This window comes from Oncorhynchus mykiss, chromosome 15 (assembly GCF_013265735.2).
Source record: "Oncorhynchus mykiss isolate Arlee chromosome 15, USDA_OmykA_1.1, whole genome shotgun sequence".
Classification (NCBI taxonomy): Eukaryota; Metazoa; Chordata; class Actinopteri; order Salmoniformes; family Salmonidae; genus Oncorhynchus; species Oncorhynchus mykiss.
The window spans coordinates 32,589,865-32,616,370 of NC_048579.1; the positions used below are offsets into that span (position 1 = coordinate 32,589,865).

General features: G+C 41.8%; 1 protein-coding gene across 1 annotated transcript in view; it reads right to left on the reverse strand.

The window, feature by feature from the left end:
• LOC110490012 (cadherin-20) overlaps nucleotides 1-26,506 on the reverse strand; it is a 122,110-nt gene that overhangs the window by 32,127 nt on the left and 63,477 nt on the right. The gene's annotated exons all lie outside the window — the stretch shown is intronic.

The window sequence follows — 26,506 nt, forward strand, 5'->3', positions numbered from 1 at the left end:
GGAATGCTTCTCAGAGCAGAGCAAGAGAGCAAGAGAGAGAGCGAGAGAGAGCAAGAGAGAGAGAGAGAGAGAGAGAGACAGAGAGAGAGAGAGCAAGAGAGAGAGAGAGAGAGAGAGAGAGTGAGAGGCACCAGCGATTGAAGAGAGAGAGAGCGAGAGAGAGAGAGAGAGAGAGAGAGAGAGAGACACCAGTGATTGAAGACAGAGAGAGAGAGAGCGAGAGAGAGAGAGAGAGAGACCAGTGATTGAAGACAGAGAGAGAGAGAGCGAGAGAGAGATAGAGAGAGAGACACCAGTGATTGAAGACAGAGAGAGAGAGAGAGAGAGAGAGAGAGAGAGAGAGAGAGAGAGACACCCGTGATTGAAGACAGAGAGAGAGAGAGAGAGAGAGAGAGAGAGAGAGAGAGAGAGAGAGAGAGAGAGAGAGAGAGAGAGAGAGAGAGAGAGAGAGAGAGATAGAGAGAGAGACACCAGTGATTGAAGACAGAGAGAGAGAGAGAGAGAGAGAGAGAGAGAGAGAGAGAGAGAGAGAGAGACACCAGTGATTGAAGACAGAGAGAGAGAGAGAGAGAGAGAGAGAGAGAGAGAGAGAGAGAGAGAGAGAGAGAGAGAGAGAGAGAGAGAGAGAGAGAGAGAGAGAGAGAGAGAGAGAGAGAGGCACCAGTGATTGAAGACAGAGAAAGTGCTAGAGAGCTGGAATAAAACAATGAGCGTGAAAGAAAAGGACAAAATTAAATTATATTGTTATACAGGGTGGGCAGGGATGGGTTTTTGTGCCACAAAAGCCACTAATTTTGTCTTTCAGTATTTGCAAGTGAATAAAGTACCTTATGTGGAGGTGGAGGCAGAGAGGGTTGACTAATTTCCTTGAGCAGCGAAGTAGAAAACAGAGAAAGAGGAAGGGAGAGGAAAGGAAGAAAGATTTTTTAAAATATTTTTTTCTCTGTTTGTGTATGTCCTACACAAACTGATCTACATAAGGATTTATAGGCACAAAATATGAAACTTAAAACTACATTATATTGCCTTGCCTTGCCCATTCAGAGACAAAGCAATTTGTTTTTCAGATTTCCGTCAAGATTTGGGAAATTAGATGCATGCCAGTACCTACAAAGCCTCCATTAAACATGGTCACAGAAAATCTGATCCCTGTTCAGAATAGAGAAAAATTATCATCTGGAAAGAGGAGAGGGAGGAAAAAACGATATTTAATTTAAAGCAATCATGAAAGTAATATAGTTAAGTGTTGAGTGTTTTAAGTGTGTGCAGATTTGTGCATGTTGTTTTTTTACTTCTTTCCACTTTAGAACAAAGTGGGAGAGGAATTACTCAACCATGAATAGACAGAAAATGTAAATATATTAGCTACAGGAAGGAAGTATGATGTGGCGTGGCTTTGTTCAAGCACTCTGGGTTTATGGAATGTGCTATACCAAATAAAATGCTTTATCATTGGTTTTTAATTAGTAGCATATTATAATGCAACCGGTGGCTCTTATTATCAACTGTTCCAAGCTATTTTGATATTGGAAAACTCCAAACATAACCGCGGCAGCAGGTAGCATAGGGGAAAAGAGTGTTGGGCCAGTAAACAAGAAGTCGCTGATTCGAATCCCCGAGCTGACTAGGTGACACATCTGCTGATGTGCCCTTGAGTAAGGCACTTGACCCCGAATTGCTCCTGCAAGTCACTCTTGATAAGATCACCTGTTAAGTTATGTAAATGTGAATTACCCATATTTGCACTGTGAGTTGTTTATTTTCTTTTCTGTCAACATATTTGGCTCTTTTTTGCTTCCTCTCCAAGCCTTTCCAGTCTCTTTCATCTTCCTGACAACATAATTTAGTCTGTTGTATGGTACTAAAAATACAGATGAGGGCTGTTGTCATCTTCCACAGAACAGATGGTCAAAAGGTTGCTCTCTCTATCAGTTCAATATGTTTCTTTCCCTCTACCTCCTTCAACTCCTCTCTTGTCCCTTTCAATATGTCTCTTTCTCATTTGCCAGCCCATTCTTCTTCTCCCGGTCTCCCCACGACCTCTTTGTTTCTTTGAAGACCTGACTGGTTAGTGCCTCAGCCAATCTGTCAGACAATTCTTGACTGGGCCCCCGAGAAAAGGCAGGGGGTCTCGACCCCTCTCAGTCCCTCTTGGTCCTGCTTTGTCGGGCAGGCTGCGATAGGAGGAGAGGGGTGGGGTATGACAGGGTGGCATTCCACCCCATTGAGCAGTGGCCTTCATCACACTGGCAGGCTGGCAGATCGTAATTGGCAGAACAAATTGAACGTATGGGCTTATCGAAAGCAATGTCTATTTTTGGGGTATTTTCAGTGTTCTAGGGGTGGAGGAAGTCTGGGGAAACAGGGAAACAGAAGGGGTCCACCACAATAGTTAGCTTAGAAATAGATTGGAATCAGTTGTGTTCTGGTTGTTCTGCTAATCTGGACATAGGTTGGTGTGATATGCAGAACATTATAGGGACACGGTGTGTTGTCATGCCTTATGGATAATCTCTGCCCACTCAAAAGGTTTAGAGTTGTCGATTGGCCAAGGAGGAGGAAGAAACAACTTGTTCCTGTCACCTATTAGTTACATGAACAAATTGGTCATGATACGGTAGAACTAGACTATAAGATTTGTGACCTTTCAGTTGCGCCTCGCCCGACTTCCTTTACAGCTGAATATGACAGATAACTAATTTAAACTGACATAGAGAGATGATCGCACTAATTTGGAACCTTAACTCGGTTAAACATTTGATGTGGCCTGGGATGAATAAAGTATAAAGTATGAGGATTAATGTCACTACCACTGGTAGAGGGATAGAAAGAAGGAGAGAATCAGAAGAAAAGAAAAGACAAAAGGAGAAAACGCAAGTCCTCCATGTTGCCTGACTGAGATGAAAGAGGAAAGAAAAGAAAGCAGTCTTTTCTGCCCAAGATTAAAAGTGGCAGAGAGCAAAAAAACACCAAAGTGATCCCTCATGTCTTTGGGGCACGCAGCCAAAGCTTTTCATGTCTATCTCCACTTAGAGGTAGAAACAAAGGAACATTAAGAGAGGAAGTGTTGACTCCTAGCACAGCAGATAGATGCATCTGTTTGTCTGTGATTGTGGCGTAGAGTTGTGTACAGCATGGTCATTACAAATGTACCAGAGATAAATACTACCTGGTGGTGTCCCAAATGGCGCCCTATTCCCTACATAGTTTATACACTATTTTTGACCAGATCCATATTATTTGTTTTTCACCTTTATTTAACCAGGTAGGCAAGTTGAGAACAAGTTCTCATTTACAATTGGGACCTGGCCAAGATAAAGCAAAGCAGTTCGACACATACAACACATGGAGTAAAACAAACATACAGTCAATAATACAGTAGAAAAATAAGTCTATAGACAATGTGAGCAAGTGAGGTGAGATAAGGGAGGTAAAGGCAAAATAAGGCCATTGTGGCGAAGTAAATTCAATATAGCAAGTAAAACACTGGAATGGTTGATTTGCAGTGGAAGAATGTGCAAAGTAGAGATAGAAATAATGGGGTGCAAAGGAGCAAAATAAATAAATAAAGTACAGTAGGGAAAGAGGTAGTTGTTTTGGCTAAATTATAGATGGGCAATGTACAGTTGCAGTAATCTGTGAGCTGCTCTGACAGCTGCTGCTTAAAGCTAGTGAGGGAGAAAAGTGTTTTCAGTTTCAGAGATTTTTGTAGTTCGTTCCAGTCATTGGCAGCAGAGAACTGGAAGGAGAGGCGGCCAAAGGAAGAATTGTTTTTGGTGGTGACCAGAGAGATATACCTGCTGGAGCGTGTGCTACAGGTGGGTGCTGCTATGTTGACCAGCGAGCTGAGATAAGGGGGGACTTTACATAACAGGGTCTTGAAGATGATCTGGAGCCAGTGGGTTTGGCGAGTATGAAGCGAGGGCCAGCCAACGAGAGCGTACAGGTCGCAGTGGTGCGTGGTATATGGGGCTTTGGTGACGGATGGCACTGTGATAGACTGCATCCAATTTATTGAGTAGGATATTGGAGGCTATTTTGTAAAGGACATCGCCGAAGTTGAGGATTGGTAGGGTGGGCAGTTTTACAAGGGTATGTTTGGCAGCATGAGTGAAGGATGCTTTGTTGCGAAATAGGAAGCCAATTCTAGATTTAACTTTGGATTGGAGATGTTTGATGTGAGTCTGGAAGGAGAGATTACAGTCTAAACAGACACCTAGGTATTTGTAGTTGTCCACATATTCTAAGTCAGAGCCGTCCAGAGTAGTGATGTTGGACAGGCGGGCAGGTGCAGGCAGAGATCGTTTGAAGAGCATGCATTTAGTTTTACTTGTATTTAAGAGCAATTGGAGACCACGGAAGGAGTGTTGATTGGCATTGAAGCTCGCCTGGAGGTTTGTTAACACAGTGTCCAAAGAAGGGCCAGAAGTATGCATAGAGGTGGATCAGAGACTCACCAGCAGCAAGAGCGACATCAGTGATGTGTACAGAGAAGAGAGTCAGTCCAAGAATTGAACCCTGTGGCGCCCCCATAGAGACTGCCAAAGGCCCGGAAAACAGACCCTCCGATTTGACACACTGAACTCTATCAGATAAGTAGTTGGTGAACCAGGCGAGGCAATCATTTGAGAAACCAAGGCTGTCGAGTCTGCCGATGAGGATGTGGTGATTGACAGAGTCGAAAGCCTTGGCCAGGTCAATGAATACGGCTGCACAGTATTGTTTCTTATCGATGGAGGTTAAGATATCGTTTAGGACCTTGAGCATGGCTGAGTTGCACCCATGACCAGCACTGAAACCAGATTGCATATCTGAGAAGGTATGGTGGGATTCGAAATGGTCGGTAATCTGTTTGTTGACTTGGATTTCGAAGACCTTAGAAAGGCAGGGTAGGATAGATAGGTCTGTAGCAGTTTGGGTCAGGAGTGACCTCCCCTTTGAAGAGGGGGATGACTGCAGCTGCTTTCCAATCTTTGGGAATCTCACACGACACGAAAGAGAGGTTGAACAGGCTAGTAATAGGGGTGGCAACAATTTTGGAAGATAATTTTAGAAAGAAAGGGTCCAGATTGTCTAACCTGGCTGATTTGTAGGGGTCCAGATTTTGCAGCTCTTTCAGAACATCAGCTGACTGGATTTGGAAGAAGGTGAAATGGGGAAGGCTTGGGCGAGTTGCTGTGGGGGGTGTAGTGCTGTTGACCGGGGTAGGGGTAGCCAGGTGGAAAGCATGGCCAGCCGTAGAAAAATGCTTATTGAAATGTTCAATTAAAGTGGAATTATCGGTGGTGGCAGTGTTTCCTATCTTCAGTGCAGTGGGCAGCTGGGATGAGGTTTTCTTATTCCCCATGGACTTTACAGTGTCCCATAACTTTTTTGAGTTTGCGTTGCAGGAAGCAAATCTTTGCTTGAAAAAGCTAGCCTTGGCTTTTCTAACTGCCTGTGTATATTGGTTTCTAGCTTCCCTGAAAAGTTGCATATCACAGGGGCTGTTCGATGCTAATGCAGAACGCCATAGGCTGTTTTTGTGTTGGTTAAGGGCAGTCAGGTCTGGAGAGGACCAAGGGCTATATCTGTTCCTGGTTCTAAATTTCTTGAATGGGGCATACTTATTTAAGACGGTGAGGAAGGCAAAAAAATCCAAACAGGCATCCTCTACTGATGGGATGAAATCAATATCCTTCCAGGATACCCCAGCCAGGTCGATTAGGAAGGCCTACTCGCTGAAGTGTTTCAGGGAGCGTTTGACAGTGAAGAGTGGAGGTCGTTTGACCGCTGACCCATTACAGATGCAGGCAATGAGGCAGTGATCACTGAGATCTTGGTTGATAACAGCAGAGGTGTATTTAGAGGGCAAGTTGGTTAGGATGATATCTATGAGGGTTCCCGTGTTTACGGCTTTGGGGTGGTACCTGATAGGTTCATTGATCATTTGTGTGAGATTGAGGTTATCAGGCTTAGATTGTAGGATGGCTGGGGTGATTAAGCATGTTCAAGTTTATGTCGCCTAGCAGGACGAGCTCTGAGGATAGATGGGGGGCAATCAGTTCACATATGGTGTCCAGAGCACAGCGGTGAGAGACTTGTTTTTGAGAGGTGGATTTTTAGAAGTAGAAGTTCAAATTGTTTGGGTACAGACCTGGATAGTAGGACAGAACACTGCAGCCTATCTTTGCAGTATATTGCAACAGCGCACCCTTTGGCCGTTCTATCTTGTCTGAAAATGTTATAGTTAGGGATGAACATTTCAGAATTTTTGGTGGTATTCCTAAGCCAGGATTCAGACACGGCTAGAACATCCGGGTTGGCAGAGTGTGCTAAAGCAATGAATAAAACAAACTTACGGAGGAGGCTTCTAATGTTAACATGCATGAAACCAAGGCTATTACGGTTACAGAAGTCATCAAAAGAGAGCGGGAATAGGAGTGGAGCTAGGCACTGCAGGGCCTGGATTCACCTCTACATCACCAGAGGAACAGAGGAGGAGTAGGATAAGGGTACGGCTAAAAGCTATGAAAATTGGTTGTCTAGAACATCTGGAACAGAGAGTAAAAGTGGGGCGATAAAATGGCTTTGAGGTATAATGTACAGAGAAAGGTATGGTAGGATGTGAATACAGTGGAGGTAAACCTAGGCATTGAGTGATGATGAGAGAGATATTGTCTCTAGAAACATAATTGAAACCAGGTGATGTCATCGCATGTGTGGGTGGTGGAACTGAAAGGTTGGATAAGGTATGGTGAGCAGGGCTAGAGGCTCTACAGGGAAATAAGCCAATAAACACTAACCAGAACAGCAATGGACAAGGCATATTGACATTAAGGAGAGGCATGCTTAGTCGAGTGATCATAAGGGTCCAGTGAGTATTGAGGTTGGTTGGGGTCACGGCGATTCAGACAGCTAGCCGGGCCATCGGTAGCAAGCTAGCAGAGGATGGAGGTCTGTTTTTAGCCACCTCGTGCATTTCCATCGGTAGATTAGTGGGATTCCGTGTGGTAGAGGGGATCAATACAATTGGCAAAATAGATATAGTTATAGTGACCCAATAATTTTTTTCTGATAGACCTATTCAGATAGCAGCCGTTAAGACAGCTAACGATTAGCGGGCCGCAGATGGGCTTTCAGGTAACTTCGCGACGGAGGGGCCAGTTGGATAACTCTCTCGGGCAGATAGCGTCGGTAGTCCAGTCGTGAAGGCCCGGTGGGGCTCCGCATTGGCAGTAAAACGGATCAGGATAGGTGATTGTAGCACAGGAGTGGCTGATGGAACTCTTCAGCTGGCTAGCTCTGGAATAATTGATGTTTGCTCCGGGATCAACATAAGCCAATAGTCACACGATAGCAGCTAGCTAGCTGCGAGATCCAGGTGTAAATGTCCAGAGCTTGCGGTTGAAATCCGGGGATATGGAGAGAAAAATAGGTCCGGTATGTTCTGGTCTGAGTTGCGTTTTACAAAACTGCCGATAGATTTTTGAGCTAAAGGATAACTGATGACCACAAACCGTGGTTAGCTGAATACTAACGTTAGCCAGTAAATTGGTTAGCTTCTGGCTAGCTTCTGGCTAGCTTCTGGTTAGCTTCTGGTTAGCTTCTGGCCAGCTTCTTTTGTAGATTTCAGATTTGAGGTAAATAATATATATATTTTTTTATTGGTGAGGCCGGTTGCAGGAGAGTGTTTTGAAGTTGAGTTTTTGGAAAATAAAATATATAAAAGATATGCGACGAAAGGTAAATATATATATATATATATATATATATATATATATATATATATATATATATATATATATATATATATAAGGACGTCTGACTGCTATGCCATCTTGGGCTGAGAATAACAAAATACAGACTGTTCTGTATAATTATAAGACCCCAGGATTTAGCACTGGGCAAACTAAAGTGCACTCTGCTGTGTCCCAAATGGTACCCTATTCCCTATATAGTGTAGGGGAAAGTGGGGCATGTTCAGCCATTTTTTACATTCAGCATCACTACGTCAAGGGGAATATAGTATTACTTCTAACAAAGATATCTACAGAAATAATCAGAATACATGTAAAGATAACAGTTTTGAAAACAACTTCAAAAAGATAAGAAGTCTCTCCAGGTATGGGTTAAGTTGAGCATATAGGGACAGGGTAAGTTGGGCAAGGTTGATGGTGTCCTTTGACAGTGGGTGATGGTACTGGTAGATCAAAGTTTAATTCATGGAATGGGGGTGAGGTATGTTGTATATCATAAAGGTATGCCTACATTCAGAGAAACAGTAGATATCTCTGTTAAATATCACTTACCCTTCCACTTCTTGACCAGTTGTCTGGAACAGATTTGTTGTTTCGATGTGCCAATTTGAGGCTACTAAGCCCATTAAACTGGTTCACAAGATTCTTGATACATTTAGCAAGCTCAGACTTCATGTCATGCCATAAGACCTTGTGTGCCTCTGCTACTCTATCATAGCCTCCCTTTTACGCACTGTTAGATTCTGGGTGATATTTGGAACAATGTCATAAGCAAAAGCATAGTATATAAAGAAGTGAAAGAGACTGGTTTTTACATCAGAAGTTAATGGCTATCCGCAGGAGACAGATGGCTTTGGAATGTGTTGGGTGGACAGGAGGAAGTCACAGGATTGCTATAGGGGAAGCGGATGTACATCTGTGGATTAGGTGAAGGAGGGGTTGAGGTCAGGTCAGATCCCCTGAGGGGAGAAATTATGGTTTATTATCATATTACCCTTTTCCTGTCGAACCATAAGACGTAAGGATTGGAGAGAAGGAGAAGGGCCTAAAGTGGAGTATATATACTTGTGGTGGAAACATGTTTTTGTCCGAATGCAGCTGTGTCAACCCTTTGGGAAGAAGTCAACTTGGTTAAGCTTCTCTAGTGTCCGTGAGTTATTTACTCTGAAAATTAGAACCTAACAGCACGTACATGTTCACTTTCTTTTTTTTGTCATTGTACCTCTTCATTGTCATTCAGTCATTTGTTCATCCCTTGCTGCTGCTCAAATGGACGTCTTCACTTCTCTTACTTCCTTGGCTGCTCTCTGAAGAACCTCATGGGGGGCTAGACACCTGTTTGTTTTACATTTTTAAACAAGGGGCATGATGATGTCTGGTCTGTAACAATAAAAATGCGTCTTGATTTCATTGCAATATACAGTACCTTGCAAAATGGTTCATCCCCCTTGGCATTGTTCCTATTTTGTTGCAATACAACCTGCTATTTAAATAGATTTTTATTCAGAGTTCATGTCATGGACATGCACAAAATAGTCCAACTTGGTGAACTGAATTTTTTTTTGGAGTGCATATGTATTCACCCCTTTTCTATGAAGCCCCTAAATAAGATATTGTGCAACCAATTACCTTCAGAAGTCATATAATTAGTTAAATAAAGTCCACCTGTGTGCAATCTAAGTGTCACATGATCTGTCACATGATCTCCATATATATACACCTGTTCTGAAAGGCCCCAGAGTCTGCAACACCACTAAGCAAGGGGAACAACCAAGCAGTTGGCACCATGAAGACCAAGGAGCTCTCCAAACAGTCAGGGACAAAGTTGTGGAGAAGTACATATCAGGGTTGGGTTATAAAAAATATCTGAAACTTTGAACATCCCACGGAGCACCATTAAATCCATTATTAAGAAATGGAAAGAATATGGCACCACAGCAAACCTGCCAGGAGAGGGCCGCCCACCAAAACTCACAGACCAGGCAAGGAGAGCATTAATCAGAGAGGCAACAAAGAGACAAAAGATAACCCTGAAGGAGCTGCAAAGCTCCAAAGTGGAAATTGGAGTATCTGTCCAAAGGACCACTTTAAGCCATACACTCCACGGAGCTGGGCTTTACGGAAGAGTGGCCAGAAAAAAAGCCATTGCTTAAAGACAAAAATAATCAAACACATTTGGTGTTCGCCAAAAGGCATATGGGAGACTCCCCAAACATATGGAAGAAGGTACTCTTATCAGATGAGACTAAAATGTAGCTTTTTGGCAATCAAGGAAAACGCTATGTCCGGCGCAAACCCAACACCTCTCATCACCCCGAGAATACCATCCCCACACTGAAGCATGGCGGTGGCAGCATCATGCAGTGGGGATGTTTTTCATCGTCGGGGACCGGGAAACTGCTCAGAATTGAAGGAATGATGGATGGCGCTAAATATAGGCAAATTATTGAGGGAAACCTGTTTCAGTCTAACAGAGATTTTAGACTGGGACGGAGGTTCACCTTCCAGCAGGACAATGACCCTAAGCATACTGCTAAACCAACACTCAAGTGGTTTAAGGGAAAACATTTAAATGTCTTGGCTCAACATACACCAACGCAAACATTTGGACTTTATTAGCCCACAAAGCTTCAAGGATGCAAATTCATGCTAAGTTAGGACCTCATAGTGTAGCTTATAAAGACTCCAACTGATGTACAAAAGTATTTGCTTTGGTTTAGATACAAGCATCATGAAACATATAACACAATCAATTAATCTGACTTTGTGAAAATCAGGTATTTAGACTAAACTTGCTTATGACTTTTTCCATATGCTTTCTTCCTTTACACACTCAATTAAATGATGACCTCTTCCTAAATATTTGGTCACATGATAAACTGTGTATGGTTTTAGAAACAAGGGGTGGCTCAATTACCCTTTAGCTCAACTTACCCCACTCTCCCCTACTACTTTGGATCAGGGCCCATGGGGCTCTGATCAAAAGTGGTGCGCTATGTAGGGAAAAGGTGGACTATGGTCAGAAGTAGAACAGTATATTCGGAATACAGTGACATTTGGGATGTAATCAATATTGTATATAGTTAAGACAGCAAGATTAAGCACAGGGTTCATTTGAGTGAACATTTAGTATTTGATGACAGTAGTTCAATGTGCTCTGTCTTGGAGCTAGCTAGCTGTGTCTTCCTACTTCCTATTTTTTTATGTAAATGTGACCTTTCCACATTTCCCCTCTAGGCTCTAAACACTACAACCTCGCTAGACTATTGACTTTCACTACGACGTTCTAACTGGTACCCTATTCCCTATGTAGCGCACTACTTTTTACCGGGGCCAATTGAGCTCAGGTCAAAAGTACTGCACTATAGGGAATAGGCTGCCATTTGGGATGCAACCATTGACTTTCACTCTTCCCCAACTTCCCATCCACGCCGTGCCTAGCTCATTGTCAAGGCTTCGTTTGCTTCTTCCCTGTGACACGTAGCTGTGGCGTTCTCGTTTGGGATAAAAGGCTTCTCCTCTGCCGTTTGATGCTGAATTCCTCTGGGAATAGGGTGCTAGCTGGCCCTGATACACTGACAGGAGCCGAAGAGACAGCACAACCAGCAGATTTCAGAACAACGGGGTCCACTGCAAACTTTGGGAACATGTGTGTGTGTGTCTGTGTGTGTGTCAGGGAGACTGGGAAAACATATCTCTCTGTACTGATATAGCCCCCCCCACTCATCTCCGCCCCCCTTCCTCGAACCCCTACTCTCTATGACCCTGTCCTTGTCTCTGCTACTGTAATATGCAGCGCCATTATGCAGCAAAATCAGAGAACGACAAGAGGAACCATGGAAGCTGACTTAAAAGGTGCAGACTTAAAGGACGGATGATGACCATCACAAGGAAACGCAGCAACATAGAAACAAACACAGAAACATTGAAACACACGCAGAGGATGAATGAGTCCCTTGTTTGTTCTGTGTTTACTGGCTCACTCTGTATTGGATCTTCAACGATCCAAGAGAGGAGTGATACTTCAGAAAGATAAACTGTGTCTGGATGGAAACAAACCTGGTCTGAGTTCCAAATGGCACCCTATTTCATATACAGTGCACTACTGTTGACTACAACCCATAGGGAATGCGGTGCCATTTGGGATGCAGGCCTGGCTTACCACCATGGAATAAGTGGTTATTCATGTTTTTTTTCCTAGTCAGTCATGAAGTTTCCATGTAGCTGTCCATATTGATAAACATGAGCTTTTTACTCACAGTTTTCGGACAGCCGCAACACCCTGCCCATTTGTCAGACGAAAAGTAATTCCACTCATTCAGTAAATCACGGATCACTTTAACCCACTAACTGGGTCATATCTCAATAACCTAACATCAATAACCCAACCTTGCTTCTTAAAAAGAAAACAACACAACTAAGTGGCCCAATGCCATCAACCCAGCAAATGGGTAAATCAAACCACCCAGCATTTTATAGAGTTTATGTACTGTATGCGCTGAAGGCAGCAGACCTAACCGCTGTCAGGGGTATTCAACTCTTACCATATGAGGTCCAGAGCCTGCTGGTTTTCTGTTATACCTGATAATTACTTACACTGGTGTCACAGGTCTAAATCAGTTAGATTAGAGGGGAATTAAAGGGGAATTAATTTTTAAAAAGTAGTGGCACTGGCTTCGAGGTCCAGAGTTGAGCTTGAGGGCACTAGACCATCCCAGGCCACAAGTTGAATTGCTTTCAATGACAGGACAAGGGAAGTATGCTAATAATCCATTGGTGAGACTCACATCTCACATCTCAACGTTAGCTTCCCAGCTAGCATATAATGTTCGGATAACCATGTTTCTTAGAGCTTGGTGAGAGCGTGGTTGTTCTATGGTTATCTTGCATACAACCTTCCCACAACTTTCTGGGAAAGGTGCAGGATAGTTGCTTGGCTTTGAAACATTCTCAGCACATTTAAGGAACTTGACAAAATAACATTATTATCTTGGTATTTCATTACTTTAACAGAACGTTTCCTAAACGATCAAACATGTTTAGATTTCATTTCAATTTTGGTCATGTTCTAGGAACGTTCTTCAACTGGTTTTATATTGGCAATGTTATTATATTGGCAATGTTATTGATATTGGCAATGTTTCAATACTTCAGCATAATGTTTCCTACAGGATTACTCATGATTCCATTGAAAGTCATGTTCTCAAATTGTTCTGAAAGCCATGAGAAAACTTTATTAACGTTCAGAGAACATTCTAAGAATTGTATTTAAAACATCCATTCTGTTCTCAGAATGTTTTAAGACAGCTTAGAAACCACATTAATTAACCAATAAGGCACAAGAGGCAGTGCTTCTCGCGTGCCTTGTTGCTTTTATGAAACTGTTACTAACATATGAAAAATATATATATATTTTCATTAAAACTTTTTTATAATAAGTCAATTCATACAATTACATTCTTCCACCAGAAGATATAGACTCAACAAAAATCTGGTTGTTAGTTATTTTGGTCATTTTTTACATAGTTGCTATGCAAAAGGTCTGGTCATCCGTTTAAAACAAAATGGTTTCTATGCAGGTTGGATAACACTCTTGTCACATGCTAGCTAGCTAGTCAACTTCAGTTAACTCAGTCAGGTCATATATTGATCCTGGAATGACAGGACACAGCACGCATTTTTGTTTGTTTGAGATTTTTTTTGTATTGGCATTTACTTGGATATATCCATGATAATGATGTTGATGAGTGATTTCAATTTGTTCAGAAAAAAATGTCTTGTCTCTGTTATGGCCAACACAGCACGGCTTGGAACGCTGCTCGTCCAACCAGCATCCAGGATCCAAACAGCCAGTTTTATAAAACGTTATTAATGTTCAGAGAATGTTCTAAGAATGTTATTTAAAAACATACATTCCGTTTTCAGGAACAACAAAACCCCCTCTATCCTCTATCTTGTTAAGTGTGTTCAGGGGTGTTAGCCACTCCCACTATTTCAGCCACACCTGATGAGTGCCTGTTTGAATACACTAAAAGCTTGTATTCATAAAAATACATGGCATGCTAGCTCCATCTGGGGGGCACAGTGGACTAATTCCATGCATAGAGAAGAGTTTTGAATCTCACTGACAAAATGTTTTTGCATGATTAATGCCTAAGGAAATTAGTTTCCATGTGTCCTATCTGTGCTCGGGGGTCACAAAAGTGAGAAAAAAAAATAGCAGTGTTATCAAAAGTCTAATTGAAACATTCGGTGATTCAGTATACTCAGAGCGTTAATAAAACCTCCCAGGAAAACTTTCAACGGACCAGAGTAAAATATTTTCACAACCTCCCTGCAGCCTAAAAAATAAACGTTCCTAGAACAGGTGAAAGTTTCACTTCTGGTCTCAGAACATTTTTTTAAATGTCTGTTTACCGGTCAGGAAACGTATGGCTTCGTTCCCACAACCAATGTGAAACCAAAAACATACATTCCCATAACATATGCTAGCTGGGTTGTTTAGAGTCCTGGATGCCAACACATTTAACTTGTTCAACTTTAGTTCAGCTACTCCAAACATCACGTGATTTTTTTGGGGGGGCCCATTTTTTATTTATTTTTTGAACACTGTCTGTCACTGGCCTCTACAACAACTCAAAAGTAGTGCGACTCGGATATAGGATCTTAATTTGAGCCAGTTTGCTACTGCAGGAAAAGAATCCTGCAGGAACAGGACATTTGAATTATTATGCTGATCATAATGAATGGGCATTTTTGTAGGGGTTGATTCATTTTTCGCTAATCAAGTGTGAATGTTCAAAGTGGAACATTGTCATGCCCTGATCTGTTTCACCTTTCTTTGTGATTGTCTCTACCCCCCTCCAGGTGTCACCCATCTTCCTCATTATCCACTGTGTATTTTTACCTGTGTTCTCTGTTTGTCTGTTGCCAGTTTGTCTTGTCTTGTTTGTCAAGCTTACCAGCGTTTGTCCTGTCAGTGCCTGTCTTTTCCCAGCGTCTCTTTTTCTCACCCTCCTGGTTTTTCATCCTTGCCTGTCTTGACCCTGAGCCCGCCCGCCTGACGACTCTGCCTGCCCCTGAGCCTGCCAGCCTGTACCTTTGCTCCTATCTTGATTTCGACCTCTGCCTGACCTGACCCTGAGCCTGCCTGCCATCCTGTACCTTTGCCTCTGTTGCTGTAATAAATATTGTTACATCGACACGGTAACCTTATCCTGACAAGTTTGCGTTTCCTCTCAACAACAAAAGAGTAACCAAATGAAAATCCTACATCTGTATGTATGAAATAGGATGCCATTTTGGATGCACATATCATGTACTACTGACCCCACCATCTCGGCAGCTTTCTATCCAGATGCATTTTTTTTTTTACTGCAAAGACAATGACAGCAGAAGGGAAGGAATCTTTACCCCCCAAACCCTTTATCCCCAAGCTTGTGACATGTTCATTTCTCCTTTTTGTGTGATTACATTGATTGACCCATTGTTGACTAATTGGCTTCCACAAGGAGCAGTTGAATGTGTGTGTGTGTGCCTGTGTGTGTATGTCTGTGTGGCAAGACTGAATAAGAAAAAGGACGTAAAGTGAAGTAAAAAACAAATCCATCAAAAATTACTCAAACTGCTCTTTGTTTCACAAAAGAACAGAACATATTATTGAAAGTTCAAGAACAGGTAGACAAGAAGACACAAAACAATGCTCTCTACCCTACAGCTTGACTTTAGCACCTGTTTTTCCATAAGATTGAATTATGTATCATAATCACTCAATCCTGGATCACAACCCATTGGGCAGGTGACAGAACCATGTCAAATCGTTTCAATGACAGACTGCAGTAACAATAACACTACTGTGTGTGTGTAACAATCACACTACTGTGTTCAGATCCATTAATTATCCTATAGACTGGTGCTCTAAATGTCGCTCTGACTGTCACTCCGAGGCTGGAACGGTCGCTATAAATTATTTCAAAAAGAGAGATGCTTCTGAACCAGTTAGGCAGTCAGAGAACTGGGAAGTTTTGTGAATTGCCTGTCTGAGGTGATGCAATTCCCTGTCTGGTCTTCTCTAGGGGTATTTATAACTAGGCTATTCGGCTGAAATACCAACACCTTGGTGTGTGTGTAGCCCAATAGGGCTCTGATCAAAAGTAGTGCACTATGTAGTGAATAGGTTTCCATTTGGGATGCAGCCTAGGGTCTATAGATAGCTCAGGTTTCTATGGCCCTTTCAACCAGGGGCTATGAGTTTAAGGTAATGTGACATTTCTGGGACTTCTGTATCTTCCTATTATGACATTCTACTCCAGGAGAAGAAAGGAATATACTCCATATAGTCAAATCACATTGCTATGTATCTGAGTCTATGTCCCAATGGCACCTTATTCACTACCTACTTTAGGGCCCTGTTTAAAAGTAGCACACTACTTAGGGAATAGAGTACAATTTTAAGAAGCAGTCTAATGCTCTCATGATTCCTTACTAACTGTAATGATCAAATCCTTACTATGCTTAGAGGGGGGCGGTGGGAGCAAGGAGGTTGTCTGCCATAAGAGATTAGATTACTTCAGGATGTTGACAGTTTGGGAACACCTGTCCCTGTGTATGAAGAGATATAAAGAAGGGTTGTACTGAGTCACCTGACACAACAAGATACGTATCCTTTAAGATGAAGGACAAAGCTTGGCATATCTCTTTACCTCTCTCTATGTACTGGATATGTCTTTCACAGTCCTTTAAGATGGAAGACCACTTTCTGCTCATAAAGCTGTATGACCAAAAGTTTCATTCTAGTTATTTTTTAAGCACATTTTTACTGTTTCGGTGAGTCGAAATACAAGCAAAAGCGACACCAAAATAGTACCATACCGGTAGGTCACTTTGCCATTTCTAGAGGGAAACCATATTTTATGAGCAATTGGGGTTGACCTAGACCTATTACAACATACAGTAAGTGCAGCGCTTGATTGAGTACTGGCTCCTCAATTTTTCTTCTGCTATAGCTGCTGCACCTCTCACATAATATTATTTCAAAAGTATTGTGGAGCTCCTGCACCTAAATATAAACCGTACCAGCAACCAACATGAGTATACAGCAAATTCTCCAACGTTAAATCAACACTAAAAGAGTGGAGCCTTATACACACTGGAACCAGTGTTAAAATAAATCAACACTGAGAGTGTTAAATAAACACTGAAAGAGTGGGACCATATAAAGTACCAGTACTTAAGTAAAAATACTTGAAAGTAGTACTTAAGTAGTTTTTGTGGGCATCTGTACTCTACTTTACAATTTCTATTTTTGACAACTTCATACTTTTACTTCACTGTATTCCTAAAGAAAATGATGTACTTTTTACTCTATACATTTTCCCTGACATCCAAAAGAGCTTGTTACATTTTGAATGCTTAGCTGTACAGGAAAATGGTCTAATTCACAAACTTATCAAGACAACATTCCTGGTCCTCCCTACTGCCTCTAATCTGGTGAACTCACTAAACACATGCTTCGTTTGTAAATGTAATCTTTTTATTATTATCATTATTTTTATTTTTTTTACCTTTTGCGACAAGCAATCCCGTATCCGGGATCCTATTTATAGCGTCAAGCTCATTACCATAACGCAACGTTAACTATTCAATCGCAAATGAAATGAAATAAATATATTTGCTCTCAAGCTAAGCCTTTTGTTAACAACACTGTCATCTCAGATTTTCAAAATATGCTTTTGAACCATAGCTAAACAAGCATTTGTGTAAGAGTATTGATAGCCTAGCATAGCATTAAGCCTGGCATTCAGCATGCAACATTTTCACAAAAACAAGAAAAGCATTCAAATAAAATAATTTACCTTTGAAGAACTTCAGATGTTTTCAATGAGGAGACTCTCAGTTAGATAGCAAATGTTCAGTTTTTCCAAAAATATTATTTGTGTAGGACAAATCGCTCCGTTTTGTTCATCAAGTTTGGCTACGAAAAAAACCTGTATCCAGGAGTGTAATTATCGCAGCAAGCTCATTAGCATAACGCAACGTTAACTATTCATGAAAATCGCAAATGAAATGAAATAAATATATTCGTTCTCAAGCTTAGCCTTTTGTTAACAACACTGTCATCTCAGATTTTCAAAATATGCTTTTGAACCATAGCTAAACAAGCATTTGTGTAAGAGTATTGATAGCCTAGCATAGCATTAAGCCTAGCATTCAGCATGCAACATTTTCACAAAAACAAGAAAAGCATTCAAATAAAATAATTTACCTTTGAAGAACTTCAGATGTTTTCAATGAGGAGACTCTCAGTTAGATAGCAAATGTTCAGTTTTTCCCAAAATATCATTTGTGTAGGACAAATCGCTCCGTTTTGTTCATCACGTTTGGGTGAGAAAAAACCCGAAAATTAAGTCATTACAACGCAAACTTTTTTCCAAATTAACTCCATAATATCGACAGAAACATGGCAAACGTTGTTTAGAATCAATCCTCAAGGTGTTTTTCACATATCTATCGATGATAAATCATTTGTGGCAGTTTGGTTTCTCCTCTGAAGAAAATGGAACGCACATGGACCTAGAGATTACGCAATAATTTCGACGGAGGACACCGGGCGGACACCTGGTAAATGTAGTCTCTTATGGTCAATCTTCCAATGATATGCCTACAAATACGTCACAATGCTGCAGACACCTTGGGGAAACGACAGAAAGTGCAGGCTCATTCCTGGCGCATTCACAGCCATATAAGGAGACATTGGAACACAGGGCATTCAAAATCTGGACCATTTCCTGTATGAAATTTCATCTTGGTTTTGCCTGTAGCATTAGATCGGGGGCACTCACAGATAATATCTTTGCAGTTTTGGAAACGTCAGAGTTTTTTCTTTCCAAAGCTGTCAATTACATGCATAGTCGAGCATCTTTTCGTGACAAAATATCTTGTTTAAAACGGGAACGTCTTTTATCCAAAAATTAAAAGAGTGCCCCCTATCTCGAAGAAGTTAAACTAGGCAAGTCAGTTAAGAACAAATTCTTGGGGCCTCCCGGGTGGCGCAGTGGTTAAGGGCGTTGTACTGCAGCACCAGCTGTGCCACCAGATACTCTGCCCGGAGGTCTGTGAGGCGACGCACAATTGGCATATCGTTGTCCGGGTTAGGGAGGGCTTGGCCAGTAGGAATATCCTGGTCTCATCGCGCACCAGTGACTCCTGTGCTGGGCGCAGTACACGCTAACAAAGGTTGCCAGGTGCACTGTGTTTCCTCCGACACATTGGTGCGGCTGTCTTCCGGGTTGGATGCGCGCTGTGTTAAGAAGCAGTGCGGCTTGGTTGGGTTGTGTATTGGAGGACGCATGACTCAACCTCCGTCTCTCCCAAGCCCGTACAGGAGTTGTAGTGATGAGACAAGATAGTAGCTACTAACAATTGGATACCACGAAATTGGGGAGAAAATAGGGGTAAAAAAAAGAAGAAAAAATAACAAATTCTTATTTTCAATGACAGCCTAGGAACAGTGGGTTAACTGCCTGTTCAGGGGCAGTTGGGTTAACTGCCTGTTCAGGGGCATCTTGGGTTGGAGCATACCACTAGCAATCTGTTTGAAGTTTGAAAAAAAGGATTTATTTATTTTTGTTATTTTTTTTAGTCCAGGGGAGGGTCATGTCATTTGTAATTGATTAAATGTCATATTGCTCAAGGTTTGAGAATTAGATTCTCTGCTGGGCAAGCACTATCAAATGCACCTAGTGTGGTCTCAATAAAATTATCCATGGCCTATACTATATGAGATAGGCCTATGCTATATGAAGAGCATGCTCGGAGAAGCACAGGGAAAAGTGACATTTATAAGTAAATGTAGTTATTTCCAGAGATTTGCCCGACTGGGATGGTGTATATAAAACTGGGCTACCATGCATTACACACTGTCATGGAAGGCGTTCCCAATCATGAGCCCCCACAACATGATGCTGCCACCCCCGTGCTTCACGGTTGGGATGGTGTTCTTCGGCTTACAAGCCCCTTTTCCTCCAAACATAACGATGGTCATTATGGCAAAACATTTCTATTTTTGTTTCATCAGACGAGAGGACATAATTTAAGTCAATTGGAGATGTACCTGTGGATGTATTTCAAGAACCTACCTTCAAACTCAGTGCCTCTTTGCTTGACATCCTGGGAAAATCAAAAGAAATCAGCCAAGACCTCAGAAAAAAATTGTAGACCTCCACAAGTCTGGTTCATCCTTGGGAGAAATGTCCAAATGCCTGAAGGTACCACGTTAATCTGTACAAACAATAGTACACAAATATAAACACCGTGGGAACACACAGCCGTCATAACGCTCAGCAAGGAGACGCGTTCTGTCTCCTAAAGATGAACCTACTTTGGTGTAAAATAGTGCAAATCAATCCCAGAACAACAGCAAAGGACCTTGTGAAGTTGCTAGAGGAAACAGGTACAAAAGTATCTATATCCACAGTAAAACGAGCCCAATATCGACATAACCTGAAAGGCCGCTCAGCAAGGAAGAAGCCACTGCTCCAAATCCGCCATACAAAGCCAGACTATGGTTTGCAACTGCACATGGAGACGAACATTGTACTTTTTGGAGAAGTATTCTCTGGTCTGATGAAAAAATAATATAACTGTTTTTTCATAATTACCATAATTATGTTTGGAGGAAAAAGAGGGAGGATTACAAGCCGAAGAACAACATCCCAACAGTGAAGCACGAGGTGGCAGCATCATGTTGTGGGGGTGCTTTGCTGCAGGAGGGACTGGGGCAACTCAGAAGGACAATTATGTGGATATATTGAAGCAACATCTCAAGACATCAGTCAGGAAGCTTGGTTGCAAATGGGTCTTCCAAATGAACAATGACACCAAGCATACTTCCAAAGTTGTGGCAAAATGGCTTAAGGACAACAAAGTCAAGGTATTGGAGTGGCAACCACAAAGCCCTAAACCCAATTCCCCAAAAAATTTGTGAGCTGAACTGAAAAAGCGTGTGCGAGCAAGGAGTCCTACAAACCTAATTCAATTACACCAGGTCTGTCAGGAGGAATGGGCCAAAATTCACCCATTTTATTGTGTGAAGCTTGTAGATGGCTACCCGAAATGTTTGACCCAAGTTATATAATTTAAAAGCAATGCTACCAAATACTAATTGAGTGTACGTCAACTTCTGACCCACTGGGAATGTGATGAAAGAAAGAAATAAAAGCTGAAATAAATAATTCTCTCAACTATTATTCTGACATTTCACATTCTTAAAATAATGTGGTGATCCTAACTGACCTAAGACAGGGACTTTTTACTAGGATTAAATGTCAGGAATTGTGAAAAACTGAGTTTAAATGTATTTGGCTAAGGTGTATGTAAAAACTTCTGAAATCAACTGTACTTTAAAACCACGATACCATTACTTAATTTGTAATGGTTTAGGATGGTTCGGGACCATCACGTGACGTCCTGACGACTGGTAAAACAAATGTCCGGAGAAAATCTTAAGCATGAAATACACTGAGACTCTCACTGCCGATAGACTGCCAGTAGACTGCCGATAAGTTCTTATCACAGTGGGAAGACGTTCCTACTCTAGAACAAAAGCAGTACATGCTGTGTGCCGACCCAGTTCCGACGAACCTACTGTTTCTTCTTGTAGAATTGTAATTGTCGTCACTCGCCAATAGCTTGACTTTGAGCCAATCAGAGAGCACAAACCCCCATGTGGGGTAGCCAGCAGGAGTGACAACAAAAACAAAAAAAGACGGCATTTTCTCTGTACAGCCACAGATGAGCCAGGCACACTGCATATGCAATCTAGGACATTGGATGGTAGCTAAGTGCACAGACGCATTGCACACAGCACTAAATCCTTCCTTTAAGCTAGCTAACCACTAGCTAGCTTACATTTTTAATTTCAACTTTATTTAACCAGGTAGGCTAGTTGAGAACAAGTTCTCATTTGCAACTGCACCTGGCCAAGATAAAGAAAAGCAGTTACGACACATACAACAAAACACAGAGTTACACATGGAATAAACAAACATACAATCAATAATACAGTAGAAAAAAATATATACAGCATGTGCAAATGAGGTAGGATAAGAGAGGAAAGGCAATAAATAGGCCATGGTGCGAAGGAATTACAATATAGCAATTAAACACTGGAATGGTAGGATGATGTGCAGCAGATGAATTTGCAAGTAGAGATACTGGGGTGCAAAGGAGCAAGATAAATAAATACTGTATGGGGATGAGGTAGGTAGAAAGATGGGCTGTTTGCAGATGGGCTATGTACAGGTGCAGTGATCTGTGAGTTGCTCTGACAGCTGGTGCTTAAAGCTAGTGAGGGAAGTAAGAGTCTCCAGGTTCAGAGGTTTTTGCAGTTTGTTCCAGTCATTGGCAGCAGAGAACTGGAAGGAAAGGCGGCCAAAGGAAGAATTGGCTTTGGGGGTGACCAGTGAGATATACCTCCTTGAGCGCGTGCTACGGGTGGGTGCTGCTGGTGACCAGTGAGCTGAGATAAGGCAGGGCTTTACCTAGCAGAGACTTTTAGATGACCCTGAGCCAGTGGGTTTGGCGACGATGGTGAAGCAAGGGCCAGCCAACGAGAGCATACAGGTCGCAGTGGTGGGTAGTATATGGGGCTTTGGTGACAAAACGGATGGCACTGTGATAGACTGCATCCAATTTGCTAAGTAGAGTGTTGGAGGCTATTTTGTAAATTACATCGCCAAAGTCGAGGATCAGTAGGATGGTCAGTTTTACGAGGGTATGTTTGGCAGCATGAGTGAAGGATGCTTTGTTGCAAAATAGGCAGCCAATTCTAGATTTAATTTTGGATTGGACATGTTTAATGTGAGTCTGGAAGGAGAGTTTACAGTCTAACCAGACACCTTGGTATTTGTAGTCCACATATTCTAAGTCAGAACCGTTCACAGCAGTGATGCTGGACAGGCGGGCAGGTGGGGGCATCGATTTTTGAAGAGCATACATTTAGTTTTACTTGCATTTAAGAGCAGTTGGAGGCCACGGAAGGAGAGTTATTTGGCATTGATGCTCATCTGGAGGTTAGTTAAACAATAAATGTAACACATCTGAAATTGGATAGGCCTACACAGTGCATTCGGAAAGTATTCAGAACCCTTGACTTTTTCCACATTTTGTTATTATACAGCCTTATTCTAAAATGTATTCAATCATTTTTTAACACACAATACCCCATAATGACAAAGTAAATCAGGTTTTTAGACATTTTTACAAATGTATTAAAAATAAAAAACTGACAAATCACATTGACATAGTATTCACACCCTTTACACAGTACTTTATTGAAGCACCATTGGAAGTGATTACAGCCTTGAGTCTGATTGGGTATGAGGCTACAAGCTTGGCACACCTGTATTTGGGGAGTTTCTCCCATTCTTCTCTGCAGATCCTCTCAATCTCTATCAGGTTGGATGGGGATAGTCGCTGCACAGCTTTTTTCAGGTCTCTCCAGAGATGTTTAATCGGGTTCAAGTCCGGGCTCTGGCTGGGCCACTCAAGAACATTCAGTGACTTGTCCCAAAGCCACTCCTGCATTGTCTTGGCTGTGTGCTTAGTGTCATTGTCCTGTTGGAAAATGAACCTTCACCCCAGTGTGAGGTCGTGAGCTCTCTGGAGTATCTCTATGTACTTTGCTCCATTCATCTTTCCCTTGATCCTGACTAGTGTCCCAGTTCCTGCCGCTGAGAAACATCCCCACAGCATGATGCTGCCACCACCATTCTGTGCCGTAGGGATGGTGCCAGGTATCCTCCTGATGTGACGCTTGGCATTCAAGCCAAAGAGCTCAAGCTTGGTTTCATCACACCAGAGAATCTTGTTTCTCATGGTCTGAGAGTATTTAGGTGCCTTTTGGCAAACTCCAAGCGGGCTGTCATGTGCCTTTTTCAGAGGAGTGGCTTCCATATGGCCACTCTACCATGAGGGCCTGATTGGTGGAGTGCTGCAGAGATGATTGTTATTCTGGAAGGTTCTCCCATCTCCACATCGGAACTCTGGGGCTCTGTCAGAGTGACCTTTGGGTTCTTGGTCACCTTCCTAATCAAGGCCCTTCTCCCCTGATTGCTCAGTTTGGCCTGGCGGCAAGCCCTAAAAAGAGTTTTGGTGATTCCAAACGTCTTCAATTTACGAATGATGGAGGCCATTGTGTTCTTGGGGACCTTCAATGCCTCATGCATTTTTTGGTACCCTTCCCCAGATTTGTGCCTTGACACAGTCCTGTGTTGTGTCTCTACAGACAATTCCTTTACCTCATTGCTTGGTTTTTGTTCTGACATTCACTGTCAACTGTGTGACCTTATATAGACAGCTGTGCATTTCCAAATCATGTCCAATCAATTGAATTTACCACAGGTGGACTCCAATCAAGTTGTAGAAACATCTCAAGTATGATCAATGTAAACAGGATCCACCTGAGCTCAATTTCGAGTGTCATAGCAAAGTGTATTACTTGACCTCTTGAAGTTTGTGGGCACTATCTTTATGTTTGGAAAAATAACGTTCCCAAAGTAAACGGCCTATTTCTCAGGACCAGATGCTAGAATATGCATATAATTGGCAACTTATGATAGAAAACACTCTAAAGTTTCCAAAACCGTAAAAATATTATCTGTGAATATAACAGAACTGATATTGCAGGCAAAAACCTGAAAAAAATCCAATCAGGAAGTGACTCTTATTTTGAAAGCTCTGTGTTCCTATGCATCCCTATTGACCATTGAAAGGGATATCAACCAGATTCCTTTTTCTATGGCTTCCCTAAGGTATCTACAGCCGTTAGACATAGTTTCAGGCATTTATTTTGAAGAATGAGCATGAACAACCACATTACGTAAGTGGTCAGGTGTAGGCTCTGAGTGATTTTTGCGCAAAAGAGAGGCGGCCATTGTTCCTCCCGGTCCTAGTGAAAAGCCAACTGTCCCGGTTGATATATTTTCGAATAGATATCTGAAAAACACCTTGAGGATTGATTATAAAAAAACCTTTGTCATGTTTCTGTCAACATTATGGATATAATTTGGAATTTTTGTCTGCGTTGTCGTGAATGCTATTTCCGGTGGATTCCTGGGCATAACACACCAAACTAACAGAGATATTTGGATATAAAAAATATCTTTATGGAACAAAAGGAACATTTGCTGTCTAACTGGGAGTCTCGTGAGTGACAACATCCGAAGATCATCAAAGGTAAACGGTTAATTTGATTGCTTTTCTGATAATCGTGACCAAGCTTCCTGATGCTAAGTGTACATAATGCTATGCTATTACACAAACGCTTGTATTGCTTTCGCTGTAAAGCATAATTTCAAAATCTGAGACGACAGGGTGATTAACAAAAGGCTAAGCTGTGTTTCGCCATATTTCACTTGTGATTTCATGAATATGAATATTTTCTAGTAAGATTTTTTGACTGTTGCGCTATGCTATTCAGCGGTTGCTGATGACAAATATACCGGATCCGGGATGGGTAGTTCTAAGAGGTTTTAAGTAAATAAGGCATTTCAGTTTTTTTATTTGTATTACATTTGCAAAAATGTCTAAAAACATGTTTTTGATAGGAACAAAAATAATTTTATACATTTTAGAATAAGGCTGTAACATCACATAATTTGGAAAAAGTCAAGGGGTCTGAATATTTTCAGAATGTACTGTATATCGTTTTGGAATGATGGGAGAATGTATACAATCTTATCCTCTGCCCCATTTGAAAGAGCTTCTTCAATGTCAGCATCCCAAATAACACCCTTTCCCCTATGGGTCTTGGTCAAAAATAATGCACTATATAGGGAACAGGGTGCAGTTTGTGGCACACAGAGTATCAAACATGGTAACTGGACAAAAACAGTATTGTTGTTAAGGCTCATCTTATCAGAAACACTTATGAACGAGATCCAGTTCTGCTCATCCTCCTTTTTTTTCAGATAAAAACAACCTAGCAGATTTGTGTGAATGTTACCTAAAGGTGATTTGTTATTTTCTAATTTATTTGGTGTAGTATAATCTAAAGTTGAACTGGGGAGAGTAATAAGCAATTAGGCCTTGTTTATCCCCACAACTCAGAAAGCAGTAATCTGGACTAAACAGCCTGGGGACAAAAATAATGCAATTAATTATCTGCATTAAGGGCACATGACTATGAGAAAACAGAGAGAAAGGTGGAAATGTAATTATCCACAGAGGCAGAGAGGCAGACACCTCCACACTGCCTTGGTACATGGACTGAGATGGGCTGTGTCCCTCTCTCTCTCTCTCTCTCTCTCTGAGTTGCTGTATTTCTCTCTCTCTTTCCTTCTCTCTCTTTCTGTGTCTGTTTCTCTCTTTCAATTTCGCTCACCCTCGCTCTCTCTCTCTCTCTCTCTGCCACTCTCTCTGCTGAGAGAGAGTAAGAGAGCGAGAGAGAGAGACAGAGGGAGAGGGAGCAAGACAGACAGATCAAGGACCAGGTAACACGTGTTACGCTGCATTCTGGTTGTCTGTGCTGTAGTGTAGTGTGATAACTGTGTATTCAGGAAACACAGGGGGGAATGAATGAGGAGGGAACTATATGTGGACGTGCCACTGGCTCCAGTGGGTGATTGTCATGGGAGCACAAGCAGGATGTTGAGGCAGGTTGACATTAATTGTCTTGATTCTTGTCCTGGAGGCAGAACTGAGTCCTTGTCTATCCCCTTCGATAGGCCAGCTGCAAAACCGAAATATTGTAAACAAAAATCATTAAA